The 20,269-nt window shown below is 38.4% G+C and overlaps 1 non-coding gene across 1 annotated transcript; it reads left to right on the top strand.

Annotated features, from left to right (window-relative positions):
- The first annotated feature begins 3,085 nt into the window (after nucleotides 1-3,085).
- LOC132228854 (U6 spliceosomal RNA) lies at nucleotides 3,086-3,192 on the top strand. The gene has a single exon (XR_009451465.1). It is a non-coding gene; the product is annotated as a U6 spliceosomal RNA (small nuclear RNA).
- Nucleotides 3,193-20,269: the final 17,077 nt, after the last annotated feature.

Genomic DNA, 20,269 nt, shown 5'->3' with positions numbered 1-20,269 from the left:
TTAGTTTCCTATGGCTACTGTAACAAATTATCAAATTAAAGGCTCAAATGAGCACATTTATTTTCTTTCGGTTCTGGAAGTCAGAATTATAAAATCAAGGTGTTGCCTGGGCCAGATCCTTCTGGAGGCTTCAGGGGAGAACCTGCTTCCTTCCTTTTCCCAGCTTCTCAATGCCACCTGCATAGCTTGGCTTCTGGCTCATTCTCTGCCCTTGCTAATGGCCCATCGTCTCCTGCTGCTCTACACTCTAAATGCTCCTCTGTAAATGGTTTTCTTTGTCTTTGTTATAGCTTGTCAAAGTAGCTTGTCTGTCTGCTCTTTGCATGGTAGAACTAAGATCACTCCAACCTCTGGTTCTCTGGTCACTACTCCTTTTTCTGACTTTGATCCTCCTGCCTCCCTTACCATTACATTGGGCCCACCTAGATAATCCACAACAACCTCCCCATCTCAGAATCTTTAATTTAGTCAGCCCGCCACAATCTTGGGTCAGGATCTGAGGCTAGTAATGCTGTCATAGAGGCTCACAAAGAGGCTCAGGCAGCCTTGGAGACTCACAGAAATGGAAGTAGAAAAGGGAACCTGCTCAAATAGTGAGTACTAGTAAGAGCAACTGCCGGGGTCGAACCCCAGCAGGTCCAGGGGTCCCCAAAGGTGTGGACGGAGTCGGCAAAGAAGGAATGACACGGAGACAGCGTTCAGTTGATCAGCAGCCTAGCCAGGATCTCCAGTCAGGATCTCTAGCCAAGTTCTGGTCTGGATCTCCAGAGAGGTTCTGCCTAGGATCTCCAGTCAGGTTCAGTCACCAGGTTCTAGTCAAGCTCTCCTGCCAATCTCTGCAGTCAGGTTCAGTCCAGGATCCCCTGCCATGCTCTCTCGCCAGGCTTTGCCTCCAAGCTCCGAGGCCAGTCCCTGTCCAGGATCCTCCGGCATGCTCTCTCCAGCGAAGTTCTTCTGTCTCTAGAGAACGTTCTGTGTAGGTTCTGTGCCTAGGCTCTGTCTCTCTTAGTCCTGTCTTCCAAGCCCTGTGTTCTCAGTTCTGTGTTCTGAGTTCTGTCTCTGTCTCTAGATTCTGAGTTCTGTCTCTTGCTGTCTTGTTACATCTGTATTTATACCAGTTGATTCAATCCTATCAATCTCTATTACAAAGGTTAGGGCGTTTCTTATCTCCATTCCAGGGAGTAAAGATTATGTAGCTTAAGCATGATTGTTCATAGTTAAAGTGATTAATTACCCGCCTGGCACTTAGTTGAGGGGTTTTATTCCCTCCCTAACATCAGGGGAAAATCCCTACCTGGGGATTCAACCTTTCTCGGAGAGGTGACCTTGGTTAAAACACAGGGCCAAGAAGGTGAGCAAACATATTAAGAACCGTATGCCATATATGCCAGGTCCCTTGAAACAGCAAGGATGGACCAGCTCCTGGCAAGCAACTGGCTAGGCTGAGGGCCAGTGTTTAAAAAGCTCAAGGGTGGTCTGCACATATGGCAAACTCTTTTTCTTAACAGTTTTCTTATAATTACATATTAACCATAAGTGCTCCTTTACCCGGCTAAGGTCTGCCTGGCCTGTCCGCACTGCAGTGGGTACCACTAGCACCCACTGGCTATGTGCGGAAAACACTGAGGTATGTTTGTAGAGAACAGATGGGTGCATATGGTTGTAGGCAGTCCTGTCTTCCCTGAAGAACCAGCTTGTTCTGGCAGAAGGGTTTAGAAAATGAGCGGAAGGAACCACTTTGTTCAGACAAAGCAAAAACACTATCATTTCCCTTTCACATGCATAACTGGAAACTACATGCTTTACACCTCCTGATTGCAAAAAGCCAGTAAACAAGTGGAATATTGACAGTTTTCTGCTACCAAATGAGAATGAACTAGTTTACTGGGGACTAGGGTGGGGAAATGCACTTTGTCTCACTAAAGAGTGTTGAAAATAAAACAAATTTGGTCATTGATGCTACTAAAGCCTTTAGAAAACAAAACATCCCCTGACCACTAACTGAAGTTTGACTCACGATGAAGATAATGGTTGTATGGACAAAACAAAAGCAAAATTTTAAAAAAAGCAAAATTTAAGCAATTATCTAATTATCTATATCAAAGACATAATCTTAGCTGCTTTGACCACCAATATGCTTTTTTGGGGGGTGCAGGGGGTGTCTCTCCCTTCAAATCAGGCACATAAAATGGAAAATCTAGGTAATTTCATTTAAAGCAAAGTAGGAAATAGTTTTTAAGGAAAAAGTCACATTCTCAAGTGAGTGCCAAGAAAAGACAATGTTCTTCCTCATTTGTTTGTTTTTTTCTGGCTTGTTACTCATCACCTCATCACTGATCACAGGGACAAGACTGGCACATTTACCAATGGCCAGGTGTCCTTCCTTAGACCTAGCATGTGATTACAAAGAAAGCTAAAACTGAAAGAACATAGGCAAACAACTTTGAACATAGTGGCTCAGAATCCGTTTAAGGCAAGCTGGTGGATACAGGCAGAAGTCCAAATTGCCCAAACACTTGAAGGTTTGTAGTATCACAGAACATTAGATTTTGAAGGGTAGGCTGACATTCTAACACCCAAGGCAGAAGCACTCAAAACAAGTGCCCAGGCACAAGATACAGCTCTCTCGCGGACTGTCTTGCCCCAGTGGTGAGAATTATAGTATTTGACAGATAAATGGCATATCCTTTAGGCAATTGCATCCCTATGAATATTAGATATTCATGTATACGAGAATATTACTCCTTTAAACTAAGTTTTAAATACAAATATTCACATTAATTTTGTTCCTCAAAGTGGGGTTTTTGAAAATGATTGAGTTAGCAAGGCCATCAGGTTAACATATTTGGTAGGAAACCTGAGTATAGCTAGTCTATGTTTCTAACTATGGGCAAATCTACAGTCTTTCAAATCAACTAGTGATTATCTTGTATGAGTGCTGAAAAGCTAAACTAGGCCTCATGGACACCAAACATATCCATGGAGATGCAATAAACATTGCCATTGTGGACATCACCTCTTAAGCTAGCAGTTAAGCATCACTCTTGAGGTAACATATTACTTAAATTAAAAAAGAGAGAGTTCCGTGCTCATTTCAACAGCACATATACTAAAATTGGAATGACACAGAGAAGATTAGCATGGCCCCTGCGCAAGAATGACACGCAAATTCATGAAGTGTTCCATATTTTTTTAAAAAAAGAGAGCATTCCAATATTACTTTATGATTATTTTTTATTTTTCACTAAAATAGATGAAGATGTCTGTTATTTCATTGTGTATGAGTGTGTGTGTGCGTGCGTGTGTGTGTGTGTGTGTGTGTGTGTGTGTGTGTGCGTGTGTGTGAAAACTGGAGCAAATTAACCCAGCAAGGTAAGAGAAAGATTGAATTAGAAATGATTTCTTCATGCCAAACTGCTCTACATGATGCCTAAGCAACTAGACACTTCAGTTAAAACCAGTGATTGAGAGTAGAGAGGGCAAATAACTAAGTGATTGAATTTTCCGCTTTCAGCCAGTCTGCTTCATAAAGCTAGTAGTAAATCGTTTCAACTATCTCATCTGCAGAACAGTACAAGTCTCAAGGGACAATTTCAAAATTCTTTGTGAAGATAAGCCATTGAGCAACAAAATCTACAAATTACCTGCTACTAAAAGACAGGCAAAATTATATTTTCTTTCACATGACATCAGACAGAAATCACTCAAATTCAAAATAAAGCATTAGGTCTGTGATGTAACCAGATTATCTTAATTTTATAAGCCAAATGTTTTTCTATTGCATTATGGAAGCAAAACAGCAGGACTGTTACTGTTGCATGTTCATAGGTCAATATGCAGCTCCTTGGAGATGTTTATATAGACATGTAATCATTTTAAAATCAGAAAGGTTGCCTAATCTTTTACTGGAGAAGAAAAAAGGACAATGTCTTGAGCATATCTTCTCTATCAGATCAGTTCATCTCTCAGATGTATTTTAAATTTTATTCAAAATTGTTTTCCATAAAAGTTTTATGTGATATATGACATATCCATAAAATGAAAAAGGATTCAAGGTAATAGTATACTAATGAATTTTAAATCTGCACACAGTCAAAGGTATTTCATATTAAACACATAAAAGCTTTTGCTAACATTGTACTGGCTGTCATGGAAATGCAAAGATATTCTACAAAAATATCTATGAAAGATATTCTACCAAATTCCCTTTTTAAAAAAAAAGATCTGATTGGCTTTATTTGACAATTCATGAGTCAGCCAGCATCCAGTATAGCAATTAGAAGGGTGCCCCCTAATTCCCTTTTTAACATACAACTTGCCCCTGCTTTGGTAAACATGAGCCTTCCTAGTCATGTTGCAAGAACTAAAGTTCCAATCTGTGAAAAGATTTCACAACGTTTAAGCTGATGTTTGAACATCTGTTTCTCAGTAAACAAACAAAAAGTGAACAGGCCCTTCAGAGAGGTGCCCCATGTGACATTGCTTGTGCTGTGTTGCATGGTCAGTTTTGCATATTGGAAAATGTGCCCAGAGGCCTGAAATAGCTAAAAGGTGACATATGCCTCAACCACAAACAACAATGTCCACAATGACTGTTTAGGGCAAAGACCATGCTGGATTCAGAGCAGACTGCAGGTGGGTATGAATTAGTGAACAGTAACCAAAGATTTTAATATGAATCAAACAGAGTGAAGAAAGGAAAGCTGACTCCCCACGGGGACAGTCTGAGAGCTGCTTGCCAGTCCCCGAGGAAGAGGCTGATGTAATGGTGTCTAACCTTCAGGTCACGGAGCTACAGAGAATAGCCCAAGGGGCCCTGCGGAAAGATGATGTTGCTTTCATCTGGTCTCAGGTGGAAACATGTAAGTGGGAAATCAGAACTGAAAGGGTTGCCTACATAGGAATCAGATAACGTGGATTTTTAAATCTGTTCTAGGTGTGCTCTGGATGTGCCTGTGCCCAAGTCCCAGTCCTGAGGGTCTCGGTGTCGGGCCTGTATGGTGGGATAATGGTACCTTTCATGGGGCTTTTAGGAAGACTCCAGGAAAGAGCTCTGAACAGGGAGTTCAGATGTAGCCTCAGGTTAGTCCTCACCTGTAAACCTCTTTTTCATTTCTGTTTGTATTTTTTGTCAATTTCCTTTTTTAAAAAAAAATATATTTTATTGATTTTTTACAGAGAGGAAGGGAGAGGGATAGAGAGTTAGAAACATCGATGAGAGAGAAACATCGATCAGCTGCCTCCTGCACATCTCCTACTGGGGATGTGCCTGCAACCAAGGTACATGCCCTTGACCAGAATTGAACCTGGGACCTTTCAGTCCGCAGGCCAACGCTCTATCCACTGAGCCAAACTGGTTAGGGCGTCAATTTCCTTTTTGATTATCTTTTTCATATTTGTTAAAGGAATGTTAGTAAAATTTGGATATTAATCTTTTGTCTTTACATATATTTTTCTCCCATTTACTCACTTATCTTTAAATTTTATTTTTATCTTTTCAAATAAAAGTATTTTAATTTTTAATATGTTCATTTTTATGGTCTGAGTTTATTGTGTATGTGTAAGTTGGTGGTCTAGTTTCATCTTTTTGAATGTGTCTGTCCAGTTTTGCCAACACCATCTGTAGACTTCATCTTAAAGGCAGCAATAATGTCTATGGTCTCTAGGGCTTAAAAAGATAAATAGAAGTATGCTCAAGAAAGTCTGATTTACTTACTAAAAACCAATTATATTTGAAAGCACACACACAATGATGTTTAATAAGTTCTTTTAAAATATTTCACAATATGTTGTTTAAATTAATATGCAAAATATATTGCAGAAAGTATTTCTTTTTAACATCTCACCATCTGGTTGAAAAAGAAAAGCTTTTTCAAAGAGCAATTTTCTGTCATTTCTTTTAAATTATTACTACCACAATTTACAGTTCATGTCATGACATAGCTTCAATTAGAAAACAACTTAGTCTGTCCAGTGAGACAGAATGAATGGCTCGCAGTGGCAGTCTATTTTGCCATTGCCAGGCCTCTAGCCCAACAGAAATACAATTTTTTTCACACATGGGTAGTTCCCAAGACACCATGTCTCTGCAATCTTGTCTCAGAGTTTGTCTTCATTAATTCTTTTCAACACAAAAGAAACAATTTTATACTAAGCATTATTCTTCCTGGCACCAAAATATGAGAAAAGAAATTTTTTTAAAAGATTGTTTAATAATCTAGACAGAGCTAGAAAAAGGATATTATCAATGAGGAGTTTTTATTGGCATAAGATATTATAGTATAAACCCAACCACTCCTTCAGCAACAGTGAACATTCACTAGAAGAAAAAAGGGCATGGGGACAGGGTAGCAAAGAGACACCACAAAACCATGACTTCAACTCAGGAGGCTGGTCTTCCGGACTCCTCCATCTCTGCGCCATTGTTATGCGGTATAAACATCTTTGAAAGGAGAATGAATGGAAATGTACACAAGCCAATGAATTATTAATGTTTTTCACACTGTGAAGTTAAGTGATGAAATGTTCCCTAAATTAGCTTGACATGAAGATGTGGGTTTTTTCACCACTAGGCTGTCTTTGTAGCTGCTGAAGAATATTCAAGTAAAGATCATACATAGTAGAATAGTTTTTGAGATCAGATCTTCTAAAGAATGTAGTATCAATTGGAATCACTAAACATCCCCCACCTCCATAAAAAGACATAGATTAAGTGTTCCCAAGGGAGTGTCAGCATCTGGCTTCACACTTGATTGTCTGCTTCTTCGAATTGATAGAGATAATTAAGCTAGGCATAATTTGCATCTTGAGTATATATCTACTCTTTTTCTTAGCCAAGACCATGCCATTACTATTAACACTGCTTTCTTATCTTTTAAAGACTGTATTGGCTACCCTGCTTTGTGCACCTATCTATGTGTAATTGTCTTAATCCCTCTACACTAGTAAAACACTGACTATGTTTTACTCATTTGTATATCCCATACTCATTTTTTGTAACCCTTACAGCATATTGCCTTGCACAGAGTAAACATAGTAGGTGAATTATATGAAATATTTTCTAGAATAATATGAACTAGGTGGTCACCTAGTCCAATATGATTCATATAAGAAGTCAGTGCTCATTCAAAATGTAATATTTAATGTAAGGTTTTAAAAGATAGTCATCAGATGTTTTTAAACCACTGCGTAGAATAACAGTTTACAGATATTAATTGTAAATCAGATAAGTCTCAATTTCTTTTGGATTAGCTCTTGTGTTACATACCAAAAGAATGAAATGGACATCTAACACCTTAAACATATACCTGCTTGTTCCTCTATACATTAAGAATTTAACAGTTACTACATTAGTTATGCTCTTATGCAAATTTCTTTATATAGCCCTCAAAACTAAGCAGGAAACACTTTAAACACTTAAAAGAAAGGTAACAAACTGATACCATAGTAATTAACCCAGTTATTAACAACAGGAAAGGCACAAAGGAAAGGCCAGATATAGTAGGCATGCTATTTAGGCAGCTTCATTAGGAAGCTAAAATTTTACATTCCTCAGGGAGCCACTATTCTATTCCTCTGCAGATTACTGGGGGAAGGGATGGACAGGGAGGAGAATAGACCTATGCCCAGTAAAGTTTGGGTGATGTTGGGAAGGTACTTGTCTGCCAGTCACACCTGGAAAAGGTCATTAGCCAGAATGGGCGTGGCTACTGCAAGGGTTTGAAATTTGGGATATTTAATCCCCAAAACAAAGGAGATTGTTCTCTTGTGCTCTTATGCTCTTGGTTCCTCTTATGCTCTTGGGATTCTTATTGCTCAGGACGTGCTCTCCTGGCTTTGCCCACATGGCCCACTGCCACGTGGACCCCCACACAGAATGGACTAGTGGACTGAAAGTAGTCTGATGCTGAACTGGACCCAGCTCCAACATGGAAAGGAAACTCTGGACACTGGCTTTGCTTTTAGCTTTACTGAAACCCCAGCTATACTTCTTTTGTGGCTGGAATGGTACGCTGGAAACCCAGGGATGTAGTTCCATGCAAATAATCACTCATCCTGCTGGGGTTGATGGGTACACCCTGAATGATGGATGAGCAGATTGCTCTGACACACGTTTCTGTGAAAGAGAGGGCTAAGGCACTACTTGGTTATTGCCACCACGTAGCGCTGTTCACCTGCCTCCTTTGGCTTTTATTGTCGTAACAGCTTGAACTAAAATTAAGCTCTAGATACAATTAGCAGGGTAAGTATCCTCGAAAAAGTATATGCTTCTACAAGGTCGGGTCTTTATAGACTAAACATAGAGATTCTATCAAAACACCCCAGGGATGGGACTTGTTTAGAAAACTCAAGGTAGGGGCTGCCACCTTCCACAAGGTCCCGGCAAAGGCCCCTGACCTTTCGGAGAATCCTCCTTACAGACATTCCAACCAAGTCCACTGCTTTCCCACATCATCCTCCCACGTGAGTCTCAGAAAATACTGTAAGGACTCCACTCCTACCACCCACTGGAGAAGAGGACACCCCAGTATCTCTGATAACAAAACTGCAGGTCAATTATCTAATATGGATACTTGGGTAGCTCTCTTTAGAACCACAGCCATATCAGTTTTATGGTTCTAAGTTGTTGGGTGTTTTGTTGTTGTTTTTTTTTTTTTTAACTTAGTAGGTATTTTAGAGAGAATTCCAAGAAAAGGGGTTGACAGGGATTAGAAAGAATATAGGATCCCATACAAGACAGCTAAGGTTAGAAGCATAACATCCATTCTGAAGGAGAAACTAGAGTACGAAAAAAGAAATCAGGACAAGAATTTTGTCATTTTACAATATATGCTATATCATTATGTTATGGAGGATATATGAAATCTTATGCTAACCAATAAAATAACCTCCTTGATTAAATAACATGTAATAAACAATGCTTCTCTCCAAATCCAGGAAAAGGATGTATGCCTTAAAATAATGGCCCATTTATCATGCCTGCCATAAATCATTAACAGCCTTCTGAGCATATTACAGGATCTAGCTTCAAGGAAGAAGGCTGACTCCAACAACTGGCCATTCTGGCTCCAAGAGACTTGCTGACTCTCAACCATAAAAACTGAACCTCAGTTTGACCAATTTCAAGATAATCATTGGAACAAACTGTGCCGACTTACACATAGAGAACCTTCAACCTCCCTCCCCCTAATTTCTTTGTTGTGCTTTCTCTCTCCCTCCTGATAAAAACTCTTGCCTGCACTGAAATGTTAAATGAGCTTTGGGACAAGAGTTCCCCATCTTCTCAGGTGGCCTGCACTTGAATAAACCACTTTCCTTCTTACCAGCATGTGTCTCACAAGTTTGGCTTTTGCTGTAGCAGGTAGCCAAACCTGTGTTCAGTTATAATTATGCTGTACACCTTAAACTTATACAATGCTGCATGTCAATTCTGTCTTAATAAAAATGCGAAAGAAAAAAAAATTTTGTCATAGATTTGTACAAACACAATGAGAGGACTGGGAGTCAGGATAATGGTTAAGGGGGTGGTTCTTAGGGAGATGCTACTCAACTTAGACTCATTCCAGACCCTACCATCAGCTACTTTTGAAAATGGTGATATATTGTTGCCTTGCAAGAGATGACTACAGAGGCTGGGCAAGAGAGGAGCCTGTTACATACATCCTCTGTATGGACAGCTGAATGGTTCTGGGATAGGCAGAAACAGACCAAGGCATTACATTTATTAATGGACAAGCATTCTCTCCCTACTATCTCACTCATACCCAGGGACCCTATCCTAAATTTAAATATACTGCTTTAAAAACATTCATTTTAAGTAATAATCATCATCATTCTCTTTTAAAGATGGTAGGAGTTGATGAGATAAACAAGGAGAGTAGGTAGAAATTTACATAAAATGTGTAAAATAATTTGTAAAATTGATTTTATGGTTTTAATTACATGATGTAATGTCCATCAAGCTTATAAACAAATATATGAAGTGAATATCAGTATAAAGCTACCCTTGGGCCTATTCTATGAAATTGTCTTTCTGTGAACTAATTTATTTAAATATATATATATATATATATATATATATATATATATATATATATATATATATATATATATATATATATTTAAATCCTGATTTCTGGGCCTCATCCTCTGGAAATTCTGTGAGTATATATATACAACTTTTTACACTTCATCCAATAAATTATGTGAGGCAGGATAAAGAAGATTCCATTTTATACCAAATTTCCCTCCACCAAGGATTGTAACAGACTACCATGGACTGGATTCTGGAAAAAAGACCTTGGAACAGGAAACTAAAAATTACTATCATGGTAAAACACTCTAGGTCAAGGTCAGAAACCTGAATCAGAATAACCAGCAAAATGAAGAGAGTAGTAAAACAGTACGGAAAACAGCCAAAAGAAGCAAAACTAGATTTAGATCCTAAAATACAGTAAGAGTCCAAATAAGGGTTCAAAATAACATGATTACTAGATCAAAATGCCAGGAAAACATAAACCAGTGATAGATTAAGAAGGTCTTTGGGCTATCACTCATTACAGAGAATTCTGAGACTTGGTGTTTGTGAGAGATTGCTGAGAGCAGGTGTAAGACGACGGCTTACCATCCCCTTATCAGAACAGGCTAGCTGGTCAGCCTCAAAATAGTCTAAATAGTTAATAAACTTTAAACTTCAAAGAAAACAAAACAATTCCAGGGTATTTTATGAAAGTATATTAGAAAAGCTTTCAGTAAAATCTTACCTTTGCGTAACCTAATCTTATCTACCTCATTCTATAATATGAACCCACTAAACAGATTTACTCATATCTCCCAAACATGCCTTGTATCTTTCTACCTATATATCTTTTGCTAGATATTCTCCTAGTCAAATAATGGCTTCAATCATACTCCCATTTACCCAAGCATTCTCTATCCAATAGGACCAATTCAAATCCCACATCTATCATGAAGCCCTTTTTATTAATCCCAACTTGAAATCATTTCTCACTGCTCTGAACTTGGGTCAGTCCATGGACCTTCACATTAATTTTATTTTCCTGTTCCTGTGATTCACTGGATTGCTAGCTATGTGAGGAGACAGTGATTGTATATCACCACCTCTGGATCTCTATTGTACATTAAAGCACTCAATAAGGATTTACTGATCTGAACTGGAAGTCAAGTCTTAGAGTATATATCTCTATCTTTCCAGGCCCAGCACACACTTTGCTATAAAGCTAAGCAACTCAAAATAATACCCAGTACTGGCTGTGATACATTAAAATACAAAATTTTCTTTTGCAGTACATTTCATCTTTCCAAAACAACATCATATTGCTAGAATTTGAAAATTCTCTATCAAATGGCATTAGTCCAAAACTACATACTACAGAGGTAAAGGTAAAAATCATATTGTAGTGATCTTATTTCCTTATTTCCAAAATCATAAATAACCATTACAGAAAAAAAAGTAAATAGAGAAACACAAAAATATATATTTAAACAATTTATAATCCTACCACTCAAAAATTGCCACTATTAATTTTCTGGTACCTAATATTTCCTTACTAAAGTTATATTATGTGGCCTATCTGCCTAGGTCTTTCTAAATGAAATTACACTACCTACACCCTTTAACATATGCAATTTATCACCCCAGCTCAGCACCTCAGCCTCGGGTGGCATCTCCCTAAAGGAGGTAATCCAGAAACAAATCCAGACCAATAAAATAAGCCAAACAATAGGCTCTATCTTGAGAATTTAAACTAAAAATAGTTAGCAATAAGATGTGAAACCAAAAGGTTAGGAATTGGAAAAACCATAATGTGATACAGGTGAGTTAAATTTACAAAGAGCAGATTATAATGAGTAAATTGAAAGTACAACAGAAATAAGTCCTACTCAAGGAGAATATTAGAGGGAAGGCTCTGAACTTTGATCCCCCAGAGCAGTGGTCAGCAAACTGCGGCCCCTTGAGTGTGGCTCTTCCACAAAATACCACGTGTGGGCGCACACGTACAGTGCGATTTAAACTTCGTGGCCACACTCAAGGGGCCAAAGAGCCGCATGTGGCTCACGAGCCGCAGTTTGCTGACCTCTGCCCTAGAGCAGTGGTTCTCAACCTTGGCTGCATATTAGAATCATCTGGGAATCTTTTTAAAATCCTGATTTCTGGGCCTCATCCTCCGGAAATTCTGTTTCTTTGTTATGGGGTGGGGCCACAACATTAGTAACAAAGAAACAGAATTTCCAGAGGATGAGGCCCAGAAATCAGGATTTTAAAAAGATTCCCAGGTGATTCTAATATGCAGCCAAGGTTGAGAACCACTGCCCTAGAACCTCCTAAAATCCAGAACTACCTCTAACTCCATACACAATGATGTCAGGAGATTTCCTTTAAATTTTCTTATGTGGCCCATCAGTGAATATCAGTTGAGTAGTATCTTCCTAAGAATCACCCCCTCAACCATCATTCTGACCCCCAACCCTCTCAGTGTGTTTGCACAAATGTTGTGAATTATTGATACACTCCCCAACAAAGATGAATCTAAACTAATTATGCCAAGTGAAAGAAGACAGACAAAAAGAGTACATACTACACAATTACTCTTATATTAAATTCTAAAACATGCAAACTAATCTATAGTGACAAAAAACAGATCATGGTTTCTTAGGGATACAAGGTATGGAGGGAGGGTAGAGAGAAGGGGTTATAAGGCACAAAAAACTTTTAGCTGTGGTAGATTTATTCACTATCATGATTATGGTATATAAATAAGCTAAAACTTATCATATTTTATACTTCAAATATATGCAGCAGCATATTGTATTTCAATTATACCACAATAATGCTGTTAAAACACACACACACACACACACACACACACACACAAAACACACAAAAAATCTTTCCCAGACTATCAAATGGCAAATATCACTTGAAGTTTCAAAGTTGGCAGCAATATTAAAAATTGCTAATATTCATATCAACTTTCTAATTTCTAAACAGTTTGCAGTAGCCTGAAATAAATGGATATTTGAAATTACAATATTTAGAATCACTAAGAATCTTATTTTGCACCATAGTGAAACAGTAAAATGGTAAATTACTACTCTTTTTGAAGCAGTGATATATTACATTACTACCTTTTATTCCTTTAAAATACATTTTTATTGATTTCAGAGAGGAAGGGAGAGGGAAAGAGAGATAGAAACATTAATAATGATGAGAGAGAATCATTGATCGGCTGCCTCCTACATGCTCCCTACAGGGGATCAAGCCCGCAACCCAGGCATGTGCTCTTAACCAGAATCGAACCCTAGAACCTTCAGTCCACTGGCCTACACTCTATCCACTGAGCAAAATCAGACAGGGCACTACCATTTAACTTGAAAGCCTTGAATGAATTAGGAATGAATGAATGACTATGGGAATCCTGGAGAAGGAGTCTACTCTCCTTGAAGGTTTAGCTTTAATGCAAAAAACATAGTGCATTTTCAGGGGGTTATGCTAGTAACCTGAGCTCTGAAGGTTTTAACCACCCACTAGGTACCTAGTAATCTAGTCATTAAATGAGTAAAGAAAGCCATTGTCCTGACCGGTTTGGCTCAGTGGATAGTGTCAGCCTGCAGACTGAAAGAAAGCCATTGACTTAGCAATAGGGTGGTAATACTTTTATCTCATCTATATTATAGGTTATTCACTCTACTATGTGCCAGGCCTACTATGTATACCAAGCATACAAGAGTAATTACAAGGTCTCTACCTGAAGCAACTCATACTTTAGCATTATCTTAATATCAACAATCAATGCTATTATGTAATGAACATAATTTAGAAGACATATTGCTAAGAATAAGTTGCAACACTATAATTGCAGAAATAATTGCTTTGAATTTATAAGGAAGATGGTTTTATGCCCATGAAAGAATAAAGATTACTGGAGTATGGTTTTGACTTGGCAACACCCTGTCAATCAGGCACTTTAATACAAAAGAAACCAAGCACAGAACATAAATAGTGCGAAGAAAAATGAAAATCTAACATTGTGTAGTAAATTATCTGTTCTCTAGGCCTAAATTAACTTTAAGTTGAATTTGTTCCTGCCAAATGCAAAGATTGCTGCTCCATATAGGCTTTCTATTGGCATCTGTAGGATGTTTCCAAATTGACTCATTACCTTGGTGATAGACCTCAAATTCTATTTCAAGGCTTTTTAAAATTTTTGCAGATGCCAGGATGAAAACTAACTCCCTCTGTGATCATTTCTCAAATTAGAAAGTATATTGCATCATTCACATAGATGTGTCCAAGATTATGACCAACAGGTTTAAATAAACAAATGCATCTAATGGGTGTAGTACTGGTAAATGAGTGTGATTAGGCAGGCATTTCCCTGTCATTAGTTTGTAACCTTTCACAACAACCCTCCCTCCTATTAATAAGCCTTTTTTTAAATTTTGCACTTAATCCTGCTTCTGAAATTTGGGTTAAATTCTAAATACTCTAACCATATCTACACAACACAGAGCAAACTGAAAATCCAGGGAAGGAAAGCTTGCTTCAGTAAATCTGAATGATTCACATTCAAGTATATTGCTAACATTTGAAAGCTAAGTCACTATTCAATCCTAAATTGTCTCTTCCACTAGAAGTTAAAAAATTGATTCAGCTAATACAAATTAGAAATAATTATATATTGTACCTCTGGTTAACATGTCCAATCTTAATTCTAAGAGGTATCTCAGCTCATTCTATGATTTCAAATTTTCATTTCAAACACCAAATACTATAAAAAGAAAGTACAATAGAAAAACTATATTCTGAGTTTAGTAATACAAAATAACATACTATTTTCAAGACTAAGATTAGTTGAGCTAGAAACTACATTACCATACTCACAGAACACTTTTAAAGTGTTTCATTCTCTCATTCTTTTTCTTTTTTCAAAAAGGTTTTCCTTATTTAAAAAAACAACAACTGTTTTTATTGATTTCAGAGAGATGAAGGGAGAGGGAGAGAGAAACATCCATCTGCTGCCTCCCACCGGGGATTGAGCCCACAATCCAGCCTTGTGCCCTGACTGGGAATCAAATCGGTGACTTCCTGGTACATGGACCATGCTCATCCAACTGAGCCTCACCAGCCAGGCAATTCTCTCATTCTTAGTTAACATCAATCATAGCAAGCACAGTGATGCTGTAAAAGCTTATTTTTAACATCAAGAACAAAAGTTAAATCAATACACACTGATTTAGCTTACTGGAGTACATTCTTAGAGTAAATAAACATCAACTTGACTTCAGTTTTTGTTTTCAACTTGCTTACACACTGAAAGCATGGTATACTGTTTTCAATGCTAATAAACTGAATACATGTAGAGAATTACAAACAGTACATTTATTTCTCCGCCAGTGTTCTCTGCCCTCTTAATTATATATTTCAATTGCATTAACATTACCTCTTTGGAGAATTTCCCATTAAATGATCAATCTGTCCATTAGGACATTTTCCCTAAAATAATATTGAGCTCCTGTTCTCATTTGCTATTTTGCCCCCATTAGTGCTAATTAGGTCCCCTTGGATCAGGGAGATAATACTGTCCCATCATGTCATTCTCTTTCAGATGCTGAAGACAATGATGCACAGCTTTATTTATTATGCATTGAATATTGTTAAATTGTCCTGAATAATTCTGTCTGAGATTGTAATTATGTTGACTTTACACTCTTCCTTGATAGTTCTTAAACTTTCTGATCTTTTCAAAGCTAAGGTATATAAATTTTAATATATTAGAAAAAGGTGTCAGCTTTCATACCAATGACTTCTGATTGTAGCTAGAGAAGAAAATAAAGAAGGGAAGGAAGGAAGGAAGGAAGGAAGGGAGGAAGGAAGGAAGGAAGGAAGGAAGGAAGGAAGGAAGGAAGGAAGGAAGGAAGGAAGGAAGGAGGGAGGGGGGAGGGAGGGGAAGGAAAAGAAGGGAAAGGAGAAAGAGAGAAAGAGGGGGGGAAAAAGTGTAATTTACCAAAGAAAATTACATAATTTAACACAAAATAAATTTATGACCATTTTAATTATGAGATTGATTAACTAAATCTTGAATTTAAAACAAAAATATTAGAAATTTAAAATTAGTTCAGGTCTTATACTTAATGAGCTTAAATAGTTGATAATTTTGTCTTTTTTCCTTTTTGTAGTCCTCCTTTCCTCTACTGTTATCCTCTCAAAATGTCTTTTGCTCAAACTATCTTAGACATTCAATAAATATTGGTTAATTGATAAGTACATTTCTGATGGATAAGAAAAACAAATAGGATTAAAATATCTTACTTTCATAGGATTTAATGTGTGCCAGGGGTTGCCATATAATTTAAGTATCTATGGGAACCCATCTTTTAATTGTTTTAATTATTACTAAATTACAGCAAGTTAATGGCATGAAAACACTGAGATAGACTGTTCTAGGTTAAAAGAGGGAAGAAAAGATCTAGAAATCCTATATAATAAAGAGGTAATATGCAAATTGACAATCACGCCCTCACACAAGATGGCCGGCAGGGAGGGTAGTTGTGGGCAATCAGGCCAGCAGGGGAGGGCAGTTGGGGGGGACTAGGCCTACAAGGGAGGGCAGTTGGGGGTGACTGGTACAGCAGAAGAGGGCATTTGGGGGCAAAATCAGGCTGGCAGGGGAGGGCAGTTGGGAACAATCAGGACACCGGGGAGGGCAGTTGGGGGCAATCGGGCAGGGCGGGGAGTAGTTAGGTGTTGATCAGGCTGGCAGAGGAGTAGTTAGAGGCAATCAGGCAGGCAGGCAGGAGAGCGGTTGGAAGCCAGCAGTTCTGGACTGTGAGAGGGATGTCCGACTGCCGGTTTAGGCCCGATGCCAGAGGCATCGGGCCTAAACTGGCAGTTGGAATCTTCCGAGGGGTGCCAGATTGAAGAGGGTGCAGGTTGGGCTGAGGGATAACCCCCAATGCACAAATTTCATGCACCGGGCCTCTAGTTAAATATAATATGAGAACCTTGCTTGAATCCTGTTTTAAATAAACCAACTATATAAAGACATTTTCAAGGCAATTGGTAAATCTGATTATGGATTGGGTGTTACATGATACCAAGGGATTATTGTCAATTTGTGAGGTAAGATAATGGCACTTGGTTGTGTAATAAAATTTCTACAATTCTTATTCATGCATACTGAGTTAGGAGTTAAATGGTATGCTGTCTGAGATTACCTTTAAGGTATTTTAACAAAGAAAAAAAAAAACAAGTCGGGACTATATAAAGTAAATAAGGTAAAATACTGATAATTATTGATTATGATACATGCAGGGTGGGACAAAAGTAGGTTTACAGTTATGGATATGCAAAACACAGTTTATTCTTATGTTATTATTTATTAACTAGAGGCCCAGTGCACAAAATTTGTGCATGCATAGGGTCACTAGGCCTGGCCAGCGATCAGAGCCTATCTGTGGGGCAACCAGTGTGGCAATCAAGGAGCCCCTGTTGACATCGCCTTGGCCGGCCTGGCATTACCTGCTCACCGGCTCCGCCCCCAATTGCCCTGCCACTGCTGCTGCCAGTTGCCTCCCTCTGTGGGGTGACCAGTGGGACAATCGGGGGACCCCCACTGGCACCCGCCTTGAGTGTCTGCCCCCTGGTGGTCAGTGTGCATCATAGCAATCAGTTGTTCCACTGGTGGTCGTTCTGCCGTTTGGTCAACTTACATTTTAGGCTTTTATTATATAGGACTAGAGGCCCAGTGCACAAAATTCATGCACAGGAAGGGGTGTCCCAGCCCGGCCTGCACCTTTTCCAATCTGGGACCTCTCAGGGGATTTCCAACATCCCTCTCATAATCCGGGACTGCTCCCCTGCCTGCAGGCCTGATCGCCCCCAACTGCCCTCCCCTGCTATGACCCACCTCCTCCACCAGGACCTGCCTCTTCCACGTGAGGCAGCAGAGACACCGAGACCGGCCTCCTCTGCGCCGCACGTAGCCGTGGGACCCATAGGCCTCACCGTGCGAAGTGGCTGCCGGACCCCGCCTCCACTGTGCACACAGCCATCTTGTGGTGGCCGTCTTGTGACAATGTTGAGCACGAGGGCCACCTAGGCTTTTATTAGCATAGATTATTGTATTATTTTCCATACAAACAACTGTAAATCTACTTTTGCTATACCCTGTATATAGAGATTCATTATTCTATTTTCTACTTTTGCATACATTAAAAAATTTCATTAAAGAATGTTTTAAATAATATAAAAGTGATACATGTTCAGTATGTGAAAGTACAAATAATACAAGGTATGTATAAGTTAAAATGCAAAAGTTCTCCCTCACCATCACCCAATCCTACTCATAGGAGGAAACCACTATTAACATTTTGGTATGTATACCAATATGAACATTTCTATCTACATATATACTCATATAGAGATATTTAATATTTTACCAAAATGCTTGTTAATTTTTTCTATATTAAAATTATATATTGGATATTTTACCATGTCAGTAAGTTTAAGTCTACATTATTCTTGCTAGCTGATGCATAGTATTCCATTTTTTGCATATTTTTCATGGGTGACTTTATTTTTACAGTTTCAGATGAATGAATATTTAGTCTATTCCCAGTTTTTAATTATTGCAAGCAATAGTTCAGGGGAGTGTTTTGTACATGCCTCTTTGTAAACGTGTGCGACCATGTCTGTAGAATGAGATTTTACAAGTAGAATTGAGAGACAGTCTAAATTAGTGGACACTCCAGTTAGGCTGCCTGGGTCCTATTCTTAGAGATGTCACTGACCATCTGCATGATCATGGGCATGTTGTTTAACTCTCCGAATGTTGGCTTTCCTTCTGAAAATAGGATCAATAATAATCTTATTCACTTCATAACATTATAATAAGAATAAACAATATATAAAGTGTTTAGAACGACTGTAAAATAATAAAAATATATACATATTGGTCTGTGTTCCCAGTTCCTGCTACTATTTGGTCTTTGATCTCATTTCCTGACACAGAGCTCCTAAAATCTTTGTAACTTCCTGAGTGATAGGAGTATCTCACACAGAAAATCCTTTGGAATTTCCTGGGTAATAGCAACTTCTTTTGTTCTAATGATGTGACTTGGTGGGCTCCTGCATGGGGGCTGGCCACTAGAAAGACCAAACCATGATCATAAGCTTGGAACTTTCAGTCCCACACCCCTGCCCTGTTCTCTGGAGAGAGGAGAGGAGCTAAAAATTGAATTAATAATTATTATCATGCTTACGTGATGAAGCCTCCATAAAAATCCCTAAAGTATAGGGTTTGGAGAGCTTCCAGATTAGTAAACACACACACTGGGAGGGTGGCACACCCCAACTCCACAGCCACAGAAGCTCCTGTGCTGAGAACCTCTTAGGCTTCACCCTATGTAGCTCTTCACCTAACTCTCCATCTGTATCCCTTATTACTCCCTTTATAATAAACTGTAAATGTAAATAAGGGGTTCTTTGATTTTTGTGAGCTATTCTAGAAAACGTATAGCTAGTCATAGAGGTGACAACCTGGGACTTTTTTTTTTTTGGTGTCTGGAGTGTGGGTAGTCTTGTGGGATTGAACCTTTTGCTTGAGGGATCTGATGCTAACTCCAGGTAGTCTCAAAACTGAACTGAATTGTAAGACATGCAGCTGGTGTCAGAGAATTGGTAATGTAGCAAAAACCCCACACACCTGGTCATAGAAGTGTTCTGTGTGAGTGTAGTAAGTAAGGGGGGGGGGACACACCCATTTTCCCCTTAACTTGGTATAGAGAGTATTTTCCTTCCTATGAAACAGGTCGTGACACATACAGGAAGTGCTCAATAAATGTCAGTTATCATTATTGTTAATGTAGATTGGGTTGATGTACATTTCCACCTATAGTAAGAAAACATTTTTTCTCTGGTAGAAGAAAACTACCTCCTGGCTTCAATTTCTACTTTCTTAATATTTATTGAGGTTGAACATTTGTTTAGAGATTTCCTGACCACTTTTATATTATTTCTGTGAACTATAAATTAATTTCCTTTGCCCATTTTTTCACTGAGACAAAATTTACTGATGGCACATTCCAGAGAGATGAACAGTCACCTACAAGTTCTGATCAGACCTGAATTTCCAGGTAAGAGAATATGCATACATTAGCTTCAACCTGATTTTTAAAAATTCCAGAGAACATCTACTTCCAGGTATGTATCAGATCAACACTCTCACCATTAATCTAGACAAATTTG

The sequence above is a fragment of the Myotis daubentonii genome, chromosome 2, assembly GCF_963259705.1.
Source record: "Myotis daubentonii chromosome 2, mMyoDau2.1, whole genome shotgun sequence".
NCBI lineage: Eukaryota > Metazoa > Chordata > Mammalia > Chiroptera > Vespertilionidae > Myotis > Myotis daubentonii.
The sequence above is the reverse complement of the archived record's forward strand: the minus strand, read 5'-3'. Positions and strand labels throughout refer to the sequence as shown.